At 37.6% G+C, this 16063-nt stretch overlaps 1 long non-coding RNA gene across 1 annotated transcript in view; it reads right to left on the bottom strand.

Annotated features, from left to right (window-relative positions):
* LOC117083551 overlaps positions 1–16063 on the bottom strand; it is a 192617-nt gene that overhangs the window by 25594 nt on the left and 150960 nt on the right. Inside the window, exon 2 of the long non-coding RNA XR_004437120.1 lies at positions 14727–14798. This is a non-coding gene — a long non-coding RNA (uncharacterized LOC117083551). The remainder of the gene's footprint in view (positions 1–14726; positions 14799–16063) is intronic.

Here is a 16063-nt window from a genome sequence, read left to right as displayed (position 1 = left end):
CTATCCTAGAAGCATTATTCTACCCACCTACCTATTAGAATCATATGAATAAGGGATGCTACCTAAGGAGGTCCTTTGGTCATTCAGACCCCTGGCTCCCCTGCAGGTCCACTTCCTTCCTGCCTTACCAGATTTCTCTGTATTCCTGGTAGACTCTCAGCATGCTATGGCCATCCCTACCTCCCTATGCTGGTCCATGTGGAGCCTCCTTGAAATCTCAATGATCCCTGGGTTTTCAGTTTTTAACCCAGAATCACCTATCTCATCCCCAGAGAACACATACCCATTGTTTGGTGTCCCTATCCTGAGGAATCTCTTCCCCAAGGACTAGATGTACTGACATGCAAGGATGCTATTCAAACCACATAGATCTTTTACCTGACAAGATGCAAAAGAGGTTTGTACCACATGAATCTCGCTGAGTCTGGAGCACATAATTTCCCTGGATTTCACACATTAGAAATAATTGAGTGTATAAAACATATGAATTCACATCACAATCTGAGTCCATTTGTCTCCCCAAACCTGTTACACTTCAACTTTCTTTGTGAATTTTATTTTCCCCCATTTTCACCTATTACCTTAGGCAAAGCTGAGAGGTTCAGAGCCCTTGGATGAATTTGCTGCTTAAGCAGACTCAAAGCCGACTTAGAAGTCTTAAACAACAAACTTTTGGCCACTGAAGTTTTTAATGGTCCTGAAGTAGAGACTAGAGGAAAAATTCACTAATCATTATTGACAATGAAGTGACTTTCCTTCTTTAATGGGAAATAAATGATTGGCATGAACCAACTTTGCTACTCAGTGACTCGTTAGAGAATTAAATAACTGAAGCATCAAACAACCATTTTCTTTGAAGATGACCTTTTTCATATTAAATGAAAAGCTGAAAAGCTAGTCTCAAAGGAAAAGAAAATGAATAATCTGTGAGGGCAACTATTCATTCCTGAGCAGACAGTTAAAAAAAAAGTAGAGAGAGAGAGAGACACTAAAATATAATAGTAAACATCACAGACTGTTGCATTACAAATTAAGTGCCTCTTCCATTTTCAGGGTAACACTGAGAGTCTACCATGAATCACTGGAATAGGAGCTCTTCAAGATGGTTATCAAAAAACTTACACTCATCAGCATAATTTAAATAGTTGTTTTCTAATGTAGCAGACATCAGGATCACATGGAGGGCTTTTAAAACACATCACTGGGCTCCATCCCTAGTGTTTCTGATTCTGTAGGTCTTGATCCAATAGAATTTGCATTTCTTTTTGTTTGTTTGTTTTGATTTTTTCTTTTACTTTAAGTTCTGGGATACATGTGTAGAATGTGCAGGTTTGTTATATAAGTACACATGTGCCATGGTGGTTTGCTGCACCTATAAACCCATCATCTAGGTTTTAAGCCCTGAATGCATTAGGTATTTGCCCTAATGTTCTCCCACATCTTGCCCTCCACCCTCTGAGAGGCCTCAGTGTGTGATGTTCCCCTCCCTGTGTCCATGTGTTTTCGTTGTTCAACTCCCACTTATGAATGAGAACATGTGGTGTTCGGTTTTCTGTTCTTGTGTTAGTTTGCTGAGAATGATGACTTCCAACTTCATCCATGTCCCTGCAAAGGACATGATCACATTCTTTTTTTATGGCTGCATAGTATTCCATGGTTTACATGTGCCATATTTTATTTATCCAGTCCATCATTGATGGGCATTTGGGATGGTTCCAAGTCTTTGCTATTGCAAAGAGTGCTGCAATAAACATATGTGTACATGTGTCTTTATAGTAGAATGATTTATAATCCTTTGCGTATATACCTAGTAATGGGACTGCTAGGTCAAATGGTATTTCTGGTTCTAGATCCTTGAAGAATTGCCACACTGTCTTCCACAATGGTTGAACTAATTTACACTCCCACCAACAGTGTAAAGTGTTTCTATTTCACCACAGCCTCGCCATCATCTATTGTTTCCTGACTTTTAATAATCATCATTCTGACTGGCATGAGATGGTATCTCATTGTGATTTTGATTTGTTTTCTCTAATGACCAGTGATGACGAGCCATATGCAGAAAACAGAAACTGGACTCCTTCCTTACTCCTTATACAAAAATTAACTCAAGATGGATTGAAGACTTAAATGTAAAACCCAAAACCATAGAAACCCTAGAAGAAAACCTAGACAATACCATTCAGGACATAGGCATGACCAAAGACTTCATGACTAAAACACAAAAAGCAATTGCGACAACAACCAACATTGACAAATGAGATTTAATTAAACTAAAGAGCTTCTGCACAGCAAAAGAAACTATCATCAGAGTGAAATGGCAACCTACAGAATGGGAGAACATTTTTGCAATCTACCTATCTGATAAAGGTCTAATATCCAGAATTTGCAGGGAACTTAAACAAATTTACAAGAAAAAAACAAACGACCCCATCGAAAAGTGGGTGAAGGATATGAACAGATACTTCGCAAAAGAAGACATGTATGCAGTCAACAAAAATCTGAGAATTAGAATTTCTAACAAGTTCCTGGGTAATGCTACTGGTCTAGAGACTGAACTCTGAGAACAGCTGCAAGATGAGGCACACTGACACAAAATAAGTTAAAAAAAAAAAGGAATTTCTAACCACTTACAATGACCAATGTAAGTACAATTTTGTAAGATGCATGGATTCTGAAATGATTATCTGGGGAATTTTGTAAACTCCAGCCAAGCTGTCCACCATCTTGGGGCTTTTCAGAGAATATAGCCAAAGGGTATATGCCTGAAATGTGGGTATGTTTGACATTGGATTTGCCAGCAGGTCTTTTCTCCATGAGGACCTCTGCACTCAGCACCTCCCCTCCCAGGTTCAACCTCAGACTAGTTACAAAGCTCCAGAATGTGAATGCCAATGAAGTTGTCTAACTATTTAAAGGCTAGGAATGCACATATAAAGTAGTCATAAAATAGTTTTACTTTTCTAAATAAAATAATTGAGTATTATCCTTTTATTAAGTACTTGCTTAAAACTTTACCCCTCTGGGCTGAAAATCAAAGCAGAAGATGAGATACTATAACCTTTGATTTAGCATAATAAAAGAGTAACAAATAACGTACTCAGTGGGTGGTTAAATCTGATAATATTTTGTGCTGAATTTTTTGTGGTAATTCAATTAAAAATTCTATTGGCCAGCCACCAGAAAGTATACAGATCACCAAAGTTTTATAGCATTCCATATTTATTCCTAAAATAGCCTATATTAATTTGGTTTCTTTATTTACTAACTTAAATACCTCAAGTAGAGTTTCTTCCAAATATAATTTAGAATAACCATTTATATTTGTGCTATTTAGAAATCTCTGTTGGCTCATGCCATTGCAGTCCTTAAAATTCTCAATAAAGAGAGAAAAAAACAATTAGAAAGAGAATACATTACAAAAGCTGTATTAATATGACCACCACAATATTTCTTCAAGGTTCTGAAGAACCAATTTACTCTGGCTCCTCTATGCTTTCCTCCAATTAGTAGGGCCCCAAGAAAAGCAAAATTGCCACCCAAAGAAAGCTGAAGTCATTCAGAATCACTGAATTGTTTGGTTGCATTTAATCCTGCCAGCGTTCCTAGCCAAGGAGTCAATGATCCTAGGCTCTCTTCATGCCTTTTCTAATGACAGCCTTGAAGCATTCCAGAAAACTTTAGCACTTCCTTTTTTAACCATAAATTGAACATAACTCTCCCAAATTCTTAGTCTATAATTTCTCATAAAACTCTTTGAGATCCTCTTGTGAAGACAAACGGTAAGAATTATTGGACTTTAAATTGTGATCCTTCAATGTTATATGCACTGGATCATAACTCTATGGCTTTGGTTCCCTCATAAAACTAAACCACAGAGTCATTCTTTTCATTTCAAGCTTAACAGCACACAGGCCCACGGGTGAAGCAATATAAACACTCCGGAGTAATTTCTCAAAACCAAATCTCTTCTCAAAAACAGACTGGCAACTCAGTGGTGTGTAATCTCTCCTCTGAACCTGTGAAGTTTGTAGCTCTCAGGGCACCCAGGTAGAATAGAGAGAATAATGTTCATGTGTTAAAGTGGGACAGGTCTAAGAATTGTCTGTAATTATAGAACTGGGGGTTAGAACCAGCTCTACCATTTTGTTGCCCTAGATAAGTCACCAAGTCAGGTGATTGCTTTTGGGGGAGAAAAATGAGGTCTCAGGTTTACAGATATTTATTTTTTACCTTAGTTCATATAATTCGTTTAATCAAAATCACTGGTTTATGACACCCTCTGGCCATTGGTCCATGCATGGCCCTCTTTTTTAATTTATTGCTTTAAATTAGCATTTTAAACACACATACTCTACGGTGTGTAGCTGAGAAAAAATTTTGCAAAATATGCACTAGAAGTATTCATATAAATGTTCATAGAGGTACTATTACAATAGCAAAAACCTGGAGAAAAATCAGATGTCCATTGTCAGGATACTGTAGCAGACTTTCACAGAGGAATAGTAAACAAGAGTCAAATGAAGAAACTACAGCTACACACAACAATATGGAACTATTTAATGTTTCTGAGTCTCTGTTTAGACCTCCTAAATGAAGACAATATCATTTACCTTATTATTTTCTGAAAATAAAACAGATACTGTATGCAAAAACCCTTAGAGAATTATAACTAGTAAATGTTACTATAACTAGTTAGTGTCACTTATTTTCCTCCATATTCATGATCACTTCTCAGGTTACACAAGAATAATCTGGAAACATCATACTAAAGAAGAGGAAAGCAGTATAATCTGGAGGTCTCAAATTCAGAGTCACACCAAAGGGGTCCAAATCCCTGATTCAGCAATTATCTTCTGTGTGAACTCAGGTAAATTAACCTCTCTGAACCTCAGCTTTCCCACATGTGAAGTAGGAATAAAATTAGTAACTATTTAATTGGACTTAAATGAAGTAATTCCAGTTCTTATTAGCGCACTGCCTGAAACACTATAATAAGTGCTCACATCAGTGATAGGGTTATATTAACAGGGATCCCTTTTACATTTGTCAAGTGAACAGAGTTGCTTTCCCCTACCCTTACCTTCCCCTCAGTCTCAACACAAGACACACACACATACACACACACACACACACACACCCCTCACTCATGCACACATATATTTGCTTTGCTTTTTCTTTTCTTGCTCTTCAACTCCTCATATCTAGAATATAATTGAGAGTGGTAAATAGGCACAATAATTAGGCCCAGGGTTTCTGCCTTGAACATCAGGCCATAAATAGACACAATTCAGTCAAATTAAAGCACCCTTAAATGTAAAGTTACCCTAAGAACTTTTCTTAGAATTTCAATTAAAAGTGAGGTTCATTTGCATGTTATTACCTAAAAGAACTGCAGATAGAGAAAGGCAACAATTTCCACAATCCACATAGAGTAATAAAAAGTATGGGAGTAATTCTTTAAATGTGAACCTAATTGAAACAGAAATGATTAAATGATTGTATTTAAAACAAACATTTCAAAGGACATGTTTTACATTTGCTGAATTTGGTAAACCAGACACCTGCCTGGTCAGGTCATGAGGGAAGAAACTGGGACCTGAAACTAGACCTACCCATGAGAGAGGATGGCTCAGTTGCAGGTGCTGGGAGGATGTCCACTCTGGCAAGCATAACAAAGTATCTGAAGAATATGGCAGAACACAAGGATTGATAATGCAGCCAGGAAATTGGTAACAGGAGGCAAACATGAAAGAGCAGAAGTTCACTCAATATGAAAGCACGGCTTGGTGCCAAGAAGCAGCTAAACGTGTCCCAAAATTCAGGCAGGCAGCATCAGAAAGCCTTATCTACAATAGTAGAGCCACAGTCAGACTGTGGAGCAGGAGCTGGACCCCGGTGGCTGAGAGAAAGAACAGCAAATGTAAGGTTGGGTCTTAGGTGTTCTCAGAGGACCTGGACAGACCTGGCAAACTTTTAAAACAGGAACTCAATTCTGGGTAATGAGAGAAGAATGCAGGTATGAGAACTTCAGCATAAGGTAGACACTGAATCCAAGGAATGAGAGACATACATGACTCTAGAAATTACAGCAAAAGCCAACGGCAGACCAGAAGCCAAACTAACTTGATGCTAAGGAACAAAAGTGTTGGATTGGAACTCTTTAAATGCCTCCTCTCCCAGGTAAAGCCTGGCCACAGGGAGCTTAGAAGGCTGAGTGAACAGGCTGAAGTAATGGTAAGCAGAGGTCTGCAGAGACTGGAAACTAGGAAGGACTTGACAATAACAAGATCAGGAAAACCAGGCCCATAGTTCCAATTTTGTAATCAATATAATTATCCTGAAACTTTCTAAGCAACAAGTAGCAGCACTCTTATTTAAATCAAATCTCAGTACAACAGTTGAACATATAATCAAGAAAATTCATGTACGTTTGTTTTAATGAATTTGACCTATACTAACAAGATAGGTTATTTTTGCTGCTCAGTCCACTGTCCACAGAAGATGAAAAATAAAAGTAACCCTTTTCCTATTTTCTCTCGTTTTCATTAGTGTATACATTTAACCTATGAAAATGAATCGCCTGTCTGAATTTCTTCTCATCTCTGAAATACAAAGATGTCTTTTGGCCCTGTCCTCTCTCTAAAAAACAATAAATACATTTTTCAAGTTTTTTCATTCTTCTGAGAGCAACATCTTCTAATGGGGCCCTAAAGCATTGAACCCTAATAATAAAAATGCAATATCAAAGTTATTCATGTATTTGGCACACCACTATGTGTTACTGCCTGCCACAAAGTGGCATGCACACACAAAATGTCTGTCATACCCATGGCCCAATTCATTTTGGAGAAGAATCACCACATAGCCATCCTTGGAAGTCAAGGATCTCCTCTTTTGGTATGAACACTCATAAGATGAAGAAGGATTAGTTTCATAAGCCATACATGCCCATTTCTGTTGTGACGGCCTACCCCTAAAATGTAACAGCCAGACCACTGGCAGCCTAGACCCCTAGACTACACAGAAGCAACAAGAATCAACAACTGGCAGTTGTCTTCATAGCCAACGTCAGCATGTCCTAATGAGCAAGTGATGTTTAGCTGAATAAGTATTCATGAGCAACTGCTTCTGGAATGCTCCAAAGCCTGATAATGAACAGCTGCATGCTGCAATTAATTTTTATTTATGCTTTAGATATCCAGGCAAGATATATTTCTTGTGTATGATGGATTCATACTTCATGTCAAATCTCAAAGCAGCAATAAGATAAAAACACCAATGTTGTTTTTGTTTGTATTTTCTTCTCAATTCAAATGCTCTGCTATTTGTATCTCAAACCACCACACTGCCTTGCATTCAGTAAGAAAATTCCAAAGCCCATGCAAAGACCATGAGGGAAAAGCTGGCAATGGCATCTAAGGCTTTCCCCAGGTATTCACAAACCCTTGGAGGGTGTCCAAAGCAATGATCTAAATTAAGATGATGACACTGAAGTCTCGGCAGTCTCAATTCACCTCAGGGGCCCCTGTGGGCATGTTATTTCATTCAACAAATGTTCATTGAATGTCCACTATATGCATGGTACTGTTCAGAAGTTTGCAAAATTCAGGGGTTGCTTTTCCAGGTCCTTTCTAGTTTTATGATTTTATAGTTAAGAAAACACACAGACCAATACCTCAAGAAGTTTACAATTCTGAAGGTGACATCAGATTATACAAACAAAATAACAATAACATATGACAGGATGAATAAGTGCCATACAATTGGCAATACAAGAGGCAAGTGTTGTAAGACAGCAAACGAGAGTGCTCTGAATATTAAGTGGAAGAGCTCTCTATGGCAGTGGTTCTCAAACTCTAGTAGACAGCTGGGTTTGTTAAACAAATCACTGGGCCCTACCAGCAGAATTTTTTTTTTTTTTTTTTTTTTTTTTTGAGATGGAGTCTTGCTCTCTCCCCCAGGCTGGAGTGCAGCGGCCCAATCTCGGCTCACTGCAACCTCCACCTCCCAGGTTCAAGTGATTCTCCTGCCTCAGCCTCCCAAGTAGCTGGGACTACAGGCGTGTGCCACCATGCCAGGCTCTTTTTTTGTATTCTTAAGTACAGACAGGGTTTCACCATATTAGTCAGGATGGTCTAGATCTCCTGACCTCGTGATCCACCCACCTCGGCCTCCCAAAGTGCTGGGATTACAGGTGTGCAGTAGGTCTGGGGTAGGGCCCCAAAATTTACATTTCTCACAACTTTCCAGGTAATGCTCATGGGACTGGTTCAAGAACATCTTGAGATCCAATGTTCCATAAGGAGCCATTAAAGTTTACTTACTGCAGAGGGGGAAAATAAAGCAATATGATGAAAACAGTGTTTTGAGAAAGTTAATCTAGAGAGAGTGGGTAGGATCTGGTAGAAGGAGAGTGACAGATTTACAGCCAGCTCCATGGAGGGAAATGATCCAGGACAGAAGGCTGAGATTTCAAAGATCTGGCTTGACTAGCACAAAGCTGCTGTTTGGTGACTTTAGTTCAAAAGGATTCCCAATGCCTGGAATAGAATTAGGCATTGAATAAGGATAATTTGGTCCTGCTGTGTCCAAGTCTCTCCAGAGATGATAGAGAATCTCTTGAAAACCACACACAGCCTTAACATGGAGCTGTTGAGATTATCCAGATAGAAGAGGTTCAGAAGCCTCTATTCATATTTTTCTCAAGTTGCTCCCTGCATTATAAACTCCTACCATTTGAGGCACTACTTTAGGTAAAGGCACTGACTCCCTAAGGCCTGTTAAAGTTGCACCTCAAATGCTTACCCCTTCTGTCACCACCAGGGAACAAAAGTGGTATTTCTCTTGAAACTCCAGTTTTAGGAACTCAGCTCTCCATAATGTTCTTTTTCATAATGAGCCATTTGGATCCTCACACACTCCAACCAGTAACTGAAGACATAAGAATCTCCACAGCTTTACTGCATGAAGGGAAGTCTTTGAACACATGTTATATGCATGTCAGCAAATTGAAGGTACGTGGTGGTTACCAAGTTGTCTTTTCTCACTTTCCCTCAAAAGAGAGGAATAATAATAAATATTAAATCATCATCATAATAATAAAGGTGGCTTGCTTTATTATTTCAGGTCAGCCAGCTAAGGCCTCTTAGCACCATGTCATACCATCCACCTCTTATCTCAGCCTCCTCAAGCCAAATGTCCCAACAGCTTTTCTTAGCTACTTGACATACATCTGCCCTTCCCCTCACCCCAAACCCAAAGGCCATTCCTGACCTCTAAGTTTATAGAGTTTCACTCAATAATAGGGGGGTCTATCTGAAGTCACATTAAGCTGATTGTTCCCAAGACCTGGCCCCTCTTTGCTTTGTTCATCTGTTCTGGTCATTCATATTGTATGCCAAAGTCCCTGTCTCCATTTCTTGCAGATGTGTGGCCTACATTTGTCACTTTGTCAGCTTGGGCCCTGTCCCAACCCTTTCCGAAACATTTTAGAGTAAATGTACAGTCATCTGTAATCCATCCCTTTCAATTAAAAAATGGGGAGGGGAGAACAAGCTAGAGAGCTTTATCAATGTTCTTTGCTATGTATTGTCCAAAGTATGAAGCCTTCATACTTTAGTAATGACATGCAAGAGATTCCAGCCAGATTCCTCAGCCTTCCTCTACCTGCTCCTCCCCTATTTGCCCATATTTTGGCAGGATCTACTCGGTTCCATTTTGACCAGGTTTGTCCTTCAGGTTTTCTCTGTCCATCAGGGTACTGACACCTCAGGGAGAAGGGAAAAGAGCTTTGTTCTGTATCCTAGTCAGTTGGCTGAAGGGCTTGCTTCCACCTTGTTCTGTTGGCACTTAGTAAGTTATCAGGCCATAGACTAGATGCTGAGGATACAAAGATTAATTACAGACAAACAAGCAAAGAAACATGATTCCTAGTGTCACGGAGCTTTCAGTCTAGTGGGCAGGTACCAATGCCCTGACTTCCTAAATATATATAAAAGACCAGAAATATTAATGTGGAAGTAATAATCCTATTTGGAAATAGGCCAGAGGTTTAAAAATATTAAATGTGTATCTCAATGTGTAAGAAGTCTCCTTAAAAATTACTTTAAAAAATAGAAAGGATTTACACCTTTTTCAGTCTGTTTGATGGCCCAGAGAGAAAGGCGGTTCTAAAGATTTTGTCACAGTGTAATGCAATCTCCCTTGATTGTTACCCCAGGTGCCTTTTCCTCAGTGAAATCTATCATTAAAAGAAACTCCTACATGTCAGATGAAGTGAAATGGGGGGAAGAATAAGAGAAGGTCTTTTTCCCAACTTCCGGAGTTGGCACTAGTGAAAAATGTATTCATGAAATTGTGTTTCTAATACAAACACCAACTTTTCACCTAGCAGCAAAGCTCTTTCTTTCACTTTCTTGCTACCTTTTTTTATGATTATAAAAATAATACATGCACATTGTAGATAATTTATAAAATATAGGGAAGTATAAAGAGAAGAAAACCTGTAAGCTCACTAACTGGTGATAATCACTTGTAATATTTTGGTTTATTTCCTTCCAGTGTTCTTCGTTTTTCTATGTAAATAAGTATTCACAAACATACAAATATTTTGCATATCTATTATCATGCCATATATGTATAGATTTATATTCTGCTTTTTTCTCTCATCATTAAATATAAAACACGTTTGTACAATTAAATATTATTTTAAAACATCAGCAAGGCTATCTTCATACTTACAATGACTTTATTTCTCCCGTTAATCTAAGTCCAAATATTTTATAAGAAAGACAGAGTTACTTCTCATTTATGTTAAACTTTACCTTGAGAACACATCAACTGGAAAAGTAAAAAGAGGAAAATCCTGTTAATAAAAATCTCTGAAATCGATTAAGAAATAGGACATTTCTGCAAACTTCACTTTCCTTCCTGAAGAGAATTCCAGAAAGTCACAAGAGGTGAGGGTGGTGTCCAATTCTCTCTTCAGATCTAACAGGTAGGTCTTTATGATTTTATAGTAAAGTCCAGGGTCCCGACTATAGACCCTCATCCTAGAAGCATATAAGGCTTTTTTTTTAAGTTTGGAATTTCAGTTCAAAGACTTGGTTGCACAAATATAGCACAAAATAACCTGAGTAGACAACAATCTATCTTTTAACAACAAATTCAGAGATTTTTAAAATCTGGCTGGATCTCCTCCGCATCTTTACTGAAATGTGGAGGTTTCATACTTTGGAAAATACAAATTCAGAAACTTTTTAACATAAAGTTAAGAGGGAAAAAAACAGTATTTAAATTATATCTTAGTTTTTAATAACTATTTATTATTTTGAATACAGTTTTTATGTTGACTTGGTGATAAAAGTAGCACATAATCATTCAAGCCACTTTGTTTTCTGTCTTATTCTCTGAACAACCCTATGAGATCTGTGTGTAGGCAGAGAAATATTGCTATCCCAGTTTCACAGACAAGGTCTTTAAGATTCTGGAAATGTTAAATGACTGGTCCGCGCTCACACAGTAAGCCAAAGAACTGGGGTCAGAAACTTTTATTGTAAGCACATCATTCTTTTCAAATAATTTATTTTAAGCATCTTTAAGAGAACTATGGTTTGCCTATATTCTGTCTTGTTCAGAAATGTATGGTATTCTGTCCAATTCTGTCACAAAGCATATTTTAAGTGGAAAATTGACAATCTCGAGTTGGCTCCAGAGGAGGGTGATCAAGACTGTGAGAACTATAGAGACCATGTTCTATCACCAATAATGGATGAAGGAATTTGGTATATTTAGCCTAGAAAGAGAATATCAAGAGGAGATAAGAGAGTTCTTTTAATGTTTGAACGGCTGTCAAATGGACAGACAAGCTGACTCGTTCCACATTGCTCCAAATATCAGGCAAGAACAATGAATAGAACTTCAAAAGAAACAGGTTCCTGCACAATAAGAGATTTGTCTTTTGAACCAATGGAACTGTTCAAATGTGGAGAAAACTACTCTCTATAAGAGAGTGAATGCCTCTGCCCTGGACACATTTAAGGAAAAGCTGGCAGGGACACTGTGATGACTTTTCTGGTTCCTAATATCTTCCATTTATTTTTCCTTTGTTTTTCTTGGCTCACGAATGCAATATACAGTACACAGTATATGACAGAAGAGAAGCTGCTATGAGTCAGGTGCTTCCAAACTGTTTCCCAGAGGAAAAAATCACCTGGGGTAGTTGAACAAGGAGCCTGGGAAAGTTGGGTTTAACAAGTGCCCCAGGTGAATTTTATCATCATAGAAGTTTAAGAATACTTTTCAAAACATCATTTCATTTAATCCTCACAACAATCCTGTAGGGCAGATGAGAAAATTGAGGTTCAGAGTTATTTAGCAATGTGCCCAAAGTCACATAGCTATTAAATGATAGAGAGGGATTCACAGTGAGGGAGTTTGACCTGGAGTCTGAGATATTACCCTCTACAAGACACTGAAAGGAAGACACTAAGAAGGAAATGGGTAACTTGAAGAATGGCTTTATTAAATGTGCATGTTGAATTTTTAAAAATTAAGTCATGATTCCTTTGCAAGCATAGTAAAATGTGGAGGTTTGTAAATGATAGTGTTCGGACTCAGGCAGGAACTATGTTGAAGTTCACTTTTTTGTCTTTCATGAATAATTATGAAAAGGGTGTACTAACCAAATAAATAATTTCAACATGATTACAAAGAGAACAACATTTTAATGCACTTAGCAGAAGCAATTTACATGCACACAATTAATGTGCTAATTTCAGTGATCTTTAGCTATTCATTAAAACAGGCCTGGCAGGTCCTGTACTTGGCAACACTTTGTTAGTCATTTCCTGCTATTACTTTATGTACTCAAAAGTAATCAGCCATCTATAATTTAAGACTTTTCACTAATTAAATAGCCCTTTTTCTAATTATGTCCAAATTAGAGAGGTTAGTGTGTGGATAAATATATTTGTGTTTGGTTCATGTATTCAGAGATGGTGATTTCTCTGCATGTGGCAACAAAGAACATGTGATCAATAGTCTTTAACGCAGAGCACAGGGGATTGTTAAGTGAGCAAGAAGGACCTTTTGACTTAAAATCTGAGCAGCAGAGAAAAAGTATTGTTATTGAGACGGGTTTTATGTTCAGCCTTGTAAACCTAGCAAGGTCTGGATTTGTTGCCCTTCAGGGAATAATACGAGGATCATCTGTTTTTTCAGGCCTTTGCCCAAGAGATGAAATGGAATGAAGGTTGAGGGAGAAAAGGAGTTAAAGGTTGTGTTTGCAGGAATGCGTTTGCTGACATTGATCTATGGGTAATTTTGTGATTGTAGGTTTATTCACAAAAGGAGTTCAAAAAACAAATCAATAAGAAAGCAATGGTGAAGATGCTTGAAGAAAAGGTGATTAATGAAAAATATGGTGAAGGTGCAATCTGCCATGTAGTATGAATGCTCCTTCTTTCAGCACCCTATAAATAAATATGCATCAGATAGAACAAGAACATTCCCTTGGAATATCGTTAGGGCCAGGCAGAATCTCATCAGAGCCCATGCTTCAAAGAGCCGTTCCTCATGTCCATGGAAGCAAGTTTAAATTCTCTTGTGTAAACTATGTAAGCAGTTCCACTCTTGCATTATGCATGATTCTGACATCTTGTAACATTAGCAGTGTTCTAAAAGTGATTTCCAATTTTATTTCATGTGTTATGTTTTAACGATGCTATTTAGGTTAGGATTTTACTTTGGCCACATAATATCTTGTTACATTTCCTCATATAGCATCTAATTATGGTAACATTACTGTAACTTAGTACTGTATAGATAGACAAGGATTTAGTGTAGCCTTAAAAGAATTTGTTGCCTTTAAAGCCAATGCTTTCTTCTGTCATTTTTATTGCGCTGATTTAATATGTAATGATAAGTGTTAGGCTGAATCCCAGCTCCTTATACCAGGGAACTGATAATGAGTCGTGCTAAAGTGAATACCAAAATCTAAGAAAACTAAACGTTACGGTGGGTTATGTGTCTTTCCGAGGATAACAACACTCAAGTTCTTAAATACAAAACTCCGAGAGGAATTAATCCTCCATAATCTTGTGACGAAGCAGAAAGCTTTACTCGTCCCATTCTTGGGTCTCTGTCCTTATCCTCTTTTGCAGAAATCCAGGCTTTTCTGCCTATTGACCCCTGCCCTCAAGAAAGGATTTGAAATCAGGCTTTAGCGCCTAGAAAATATCATGTCACAGAACTTACTCTCCTTATTTCATATGTATCTAAGTCTTATTATTTTGAAATAACAGTTTCCCATTTAAATTATTTAATCAGCTAGTCATCCTGGGTAGGACCTGGGTAGCAAATGTCCTGGCAGATTTCTTTCAGATCTCTCTATGTTTTAAAGATCCAGGTAGAGGCTATATCTACACTGCATGAAGGATACAATTAAATGCTTTCAATTAAATTCTTAATTTGGTCCATGAGTCAGAGAATTGAGAAATAAAATAACTATTTTTAAATTTACTATAGGAGATAATCTAAGCATCTTTACTGATAACCAAATGATTACATATGTTACTCTCCCTGGACTATAATTGATACATCTAAGAAAAAATATTTATGTGGAATATGTGTTATGTATGTAATACACTGTATGAAAAGCAAGTGCTATATGCCAACTGCTTTACGTACATTATTTCAATCAAGAACTCTGCATACAATCTTACCTTGGACAAAACTGTCCAGATGAGCAGGCAGAAGTCAGGACTGAAATCCAGTTCAGGTTCTCTTTGCCAAGTCTGAGAAGAGACATGGGCAATGTTAGCCCTAAGAAATGAATGCTTTTTCCTAATTGGTTTCCCCAGAGAGGGCACCTTTTTCTAATTCACTGTATGACCTAGTATTAGCCCTGATCTCATTTCATACTCAGAACAACACCTCAAAGAATATATGTTTATAGGTGAAGAACACAAGAGCTAGAGGGGTTAAATCACCCACCTACTGAGATACATCAGAACTTGCAATTAGACTTGTCTGCCTTTAAATACCATGCTTCCTCCCAAAATAAAAAGGGAAAGTGGGAGGAAACTCACTTATGTCCTTGGTCGTTTTATAAGTAGCCCAATTGTTTGTAGCATTGTGCTAACGAAACTACAAAGCCATCAGGTTTAGTTAAAGGCAGTAAACTATATTTTGTGTTAAGTTATAACTGTATTCTACGCATGGTGTGCTTCCAGATGCAAAACAATGAGAGGAAGGAGTCTGACAGTGTAATGCAGTGGTTCTCAAACTTTAGTGGGCTTCAGAATCATCTTGGAGGGCTTGTTAGAGATCACTGGACCCCCAGAACAGTGTTTCTGACTCAGTAGGTCAAGAATTCACCTGAAAATCTGCATTGCTAACAAGTGTTCAGGTGATATTGATGCTGCTCATCCAGAGACTACACTGGCATAGTTTAAAGGATCTATCAATTAAAAAGAAACCAACCAACCAACCAAAAAAAAAAAAAAAACCCCTCAAATTAAAACTAAAGAAAAGCCACTAGTCTGCAAGTGGGTAAGGAGTGTTGCCTAAGAACATAAAAGCAGCATGGGTTTTGTGTCTCATTTTTCTCTTCAATCAAGTGAATCAGCTTGCAGGATTATAATGGTATACAGAGCTTTCAATTTACAGCCAAATTGTATTAAAGATTAAAACAACAATAAAGGATAACAAGGTATCAATCTGACAAGATTTGGCATTAGATGCCCTGCTTAATATTATCATCTTTGGGAGAAGATACTGCTGGAAATGTCAGAAAACAAATAAAGAATAGGAGGCCTGCCCTATTAATTGCATATTTATTCTTATCCTGCCCTCATTTTTCATATATGGACAATCACAGTTAATCACAAAGCATTTCTCTCGGGATCCTTTGTGAAGTGTGAAATAAATTTTCCAATAAAATGTTTAGTATAGTGTCTGGTTTCCAATTAAAGAAACATACTTGTATAATATCACGAATTCCTTCCACGAAACATTTCCTTTGTATAGAAACACTTCGCAATAAATTTTAAAATAACCC

This window comes from Trachypithecus francoisi, unplaced genomic scaffold (assembly GCF_009764315.1).
Source record: "Trachypithecus francoisi isolate TF-2019V2 unplaced genomic scaffold, Tfra_2.0 Lachesis_group0, whole genome shotgun sequence".
NCBI lineage: Eukaryota > Metazoa > Chordata > Mammalia > Primates > Cercopithecidae > Trachypithecus > Trachypithecus francoisi.
Note: the sequence above shows the minus strand (reverse complement) of the source record. Positions and strands in the feature narration are given on the sequence as shown.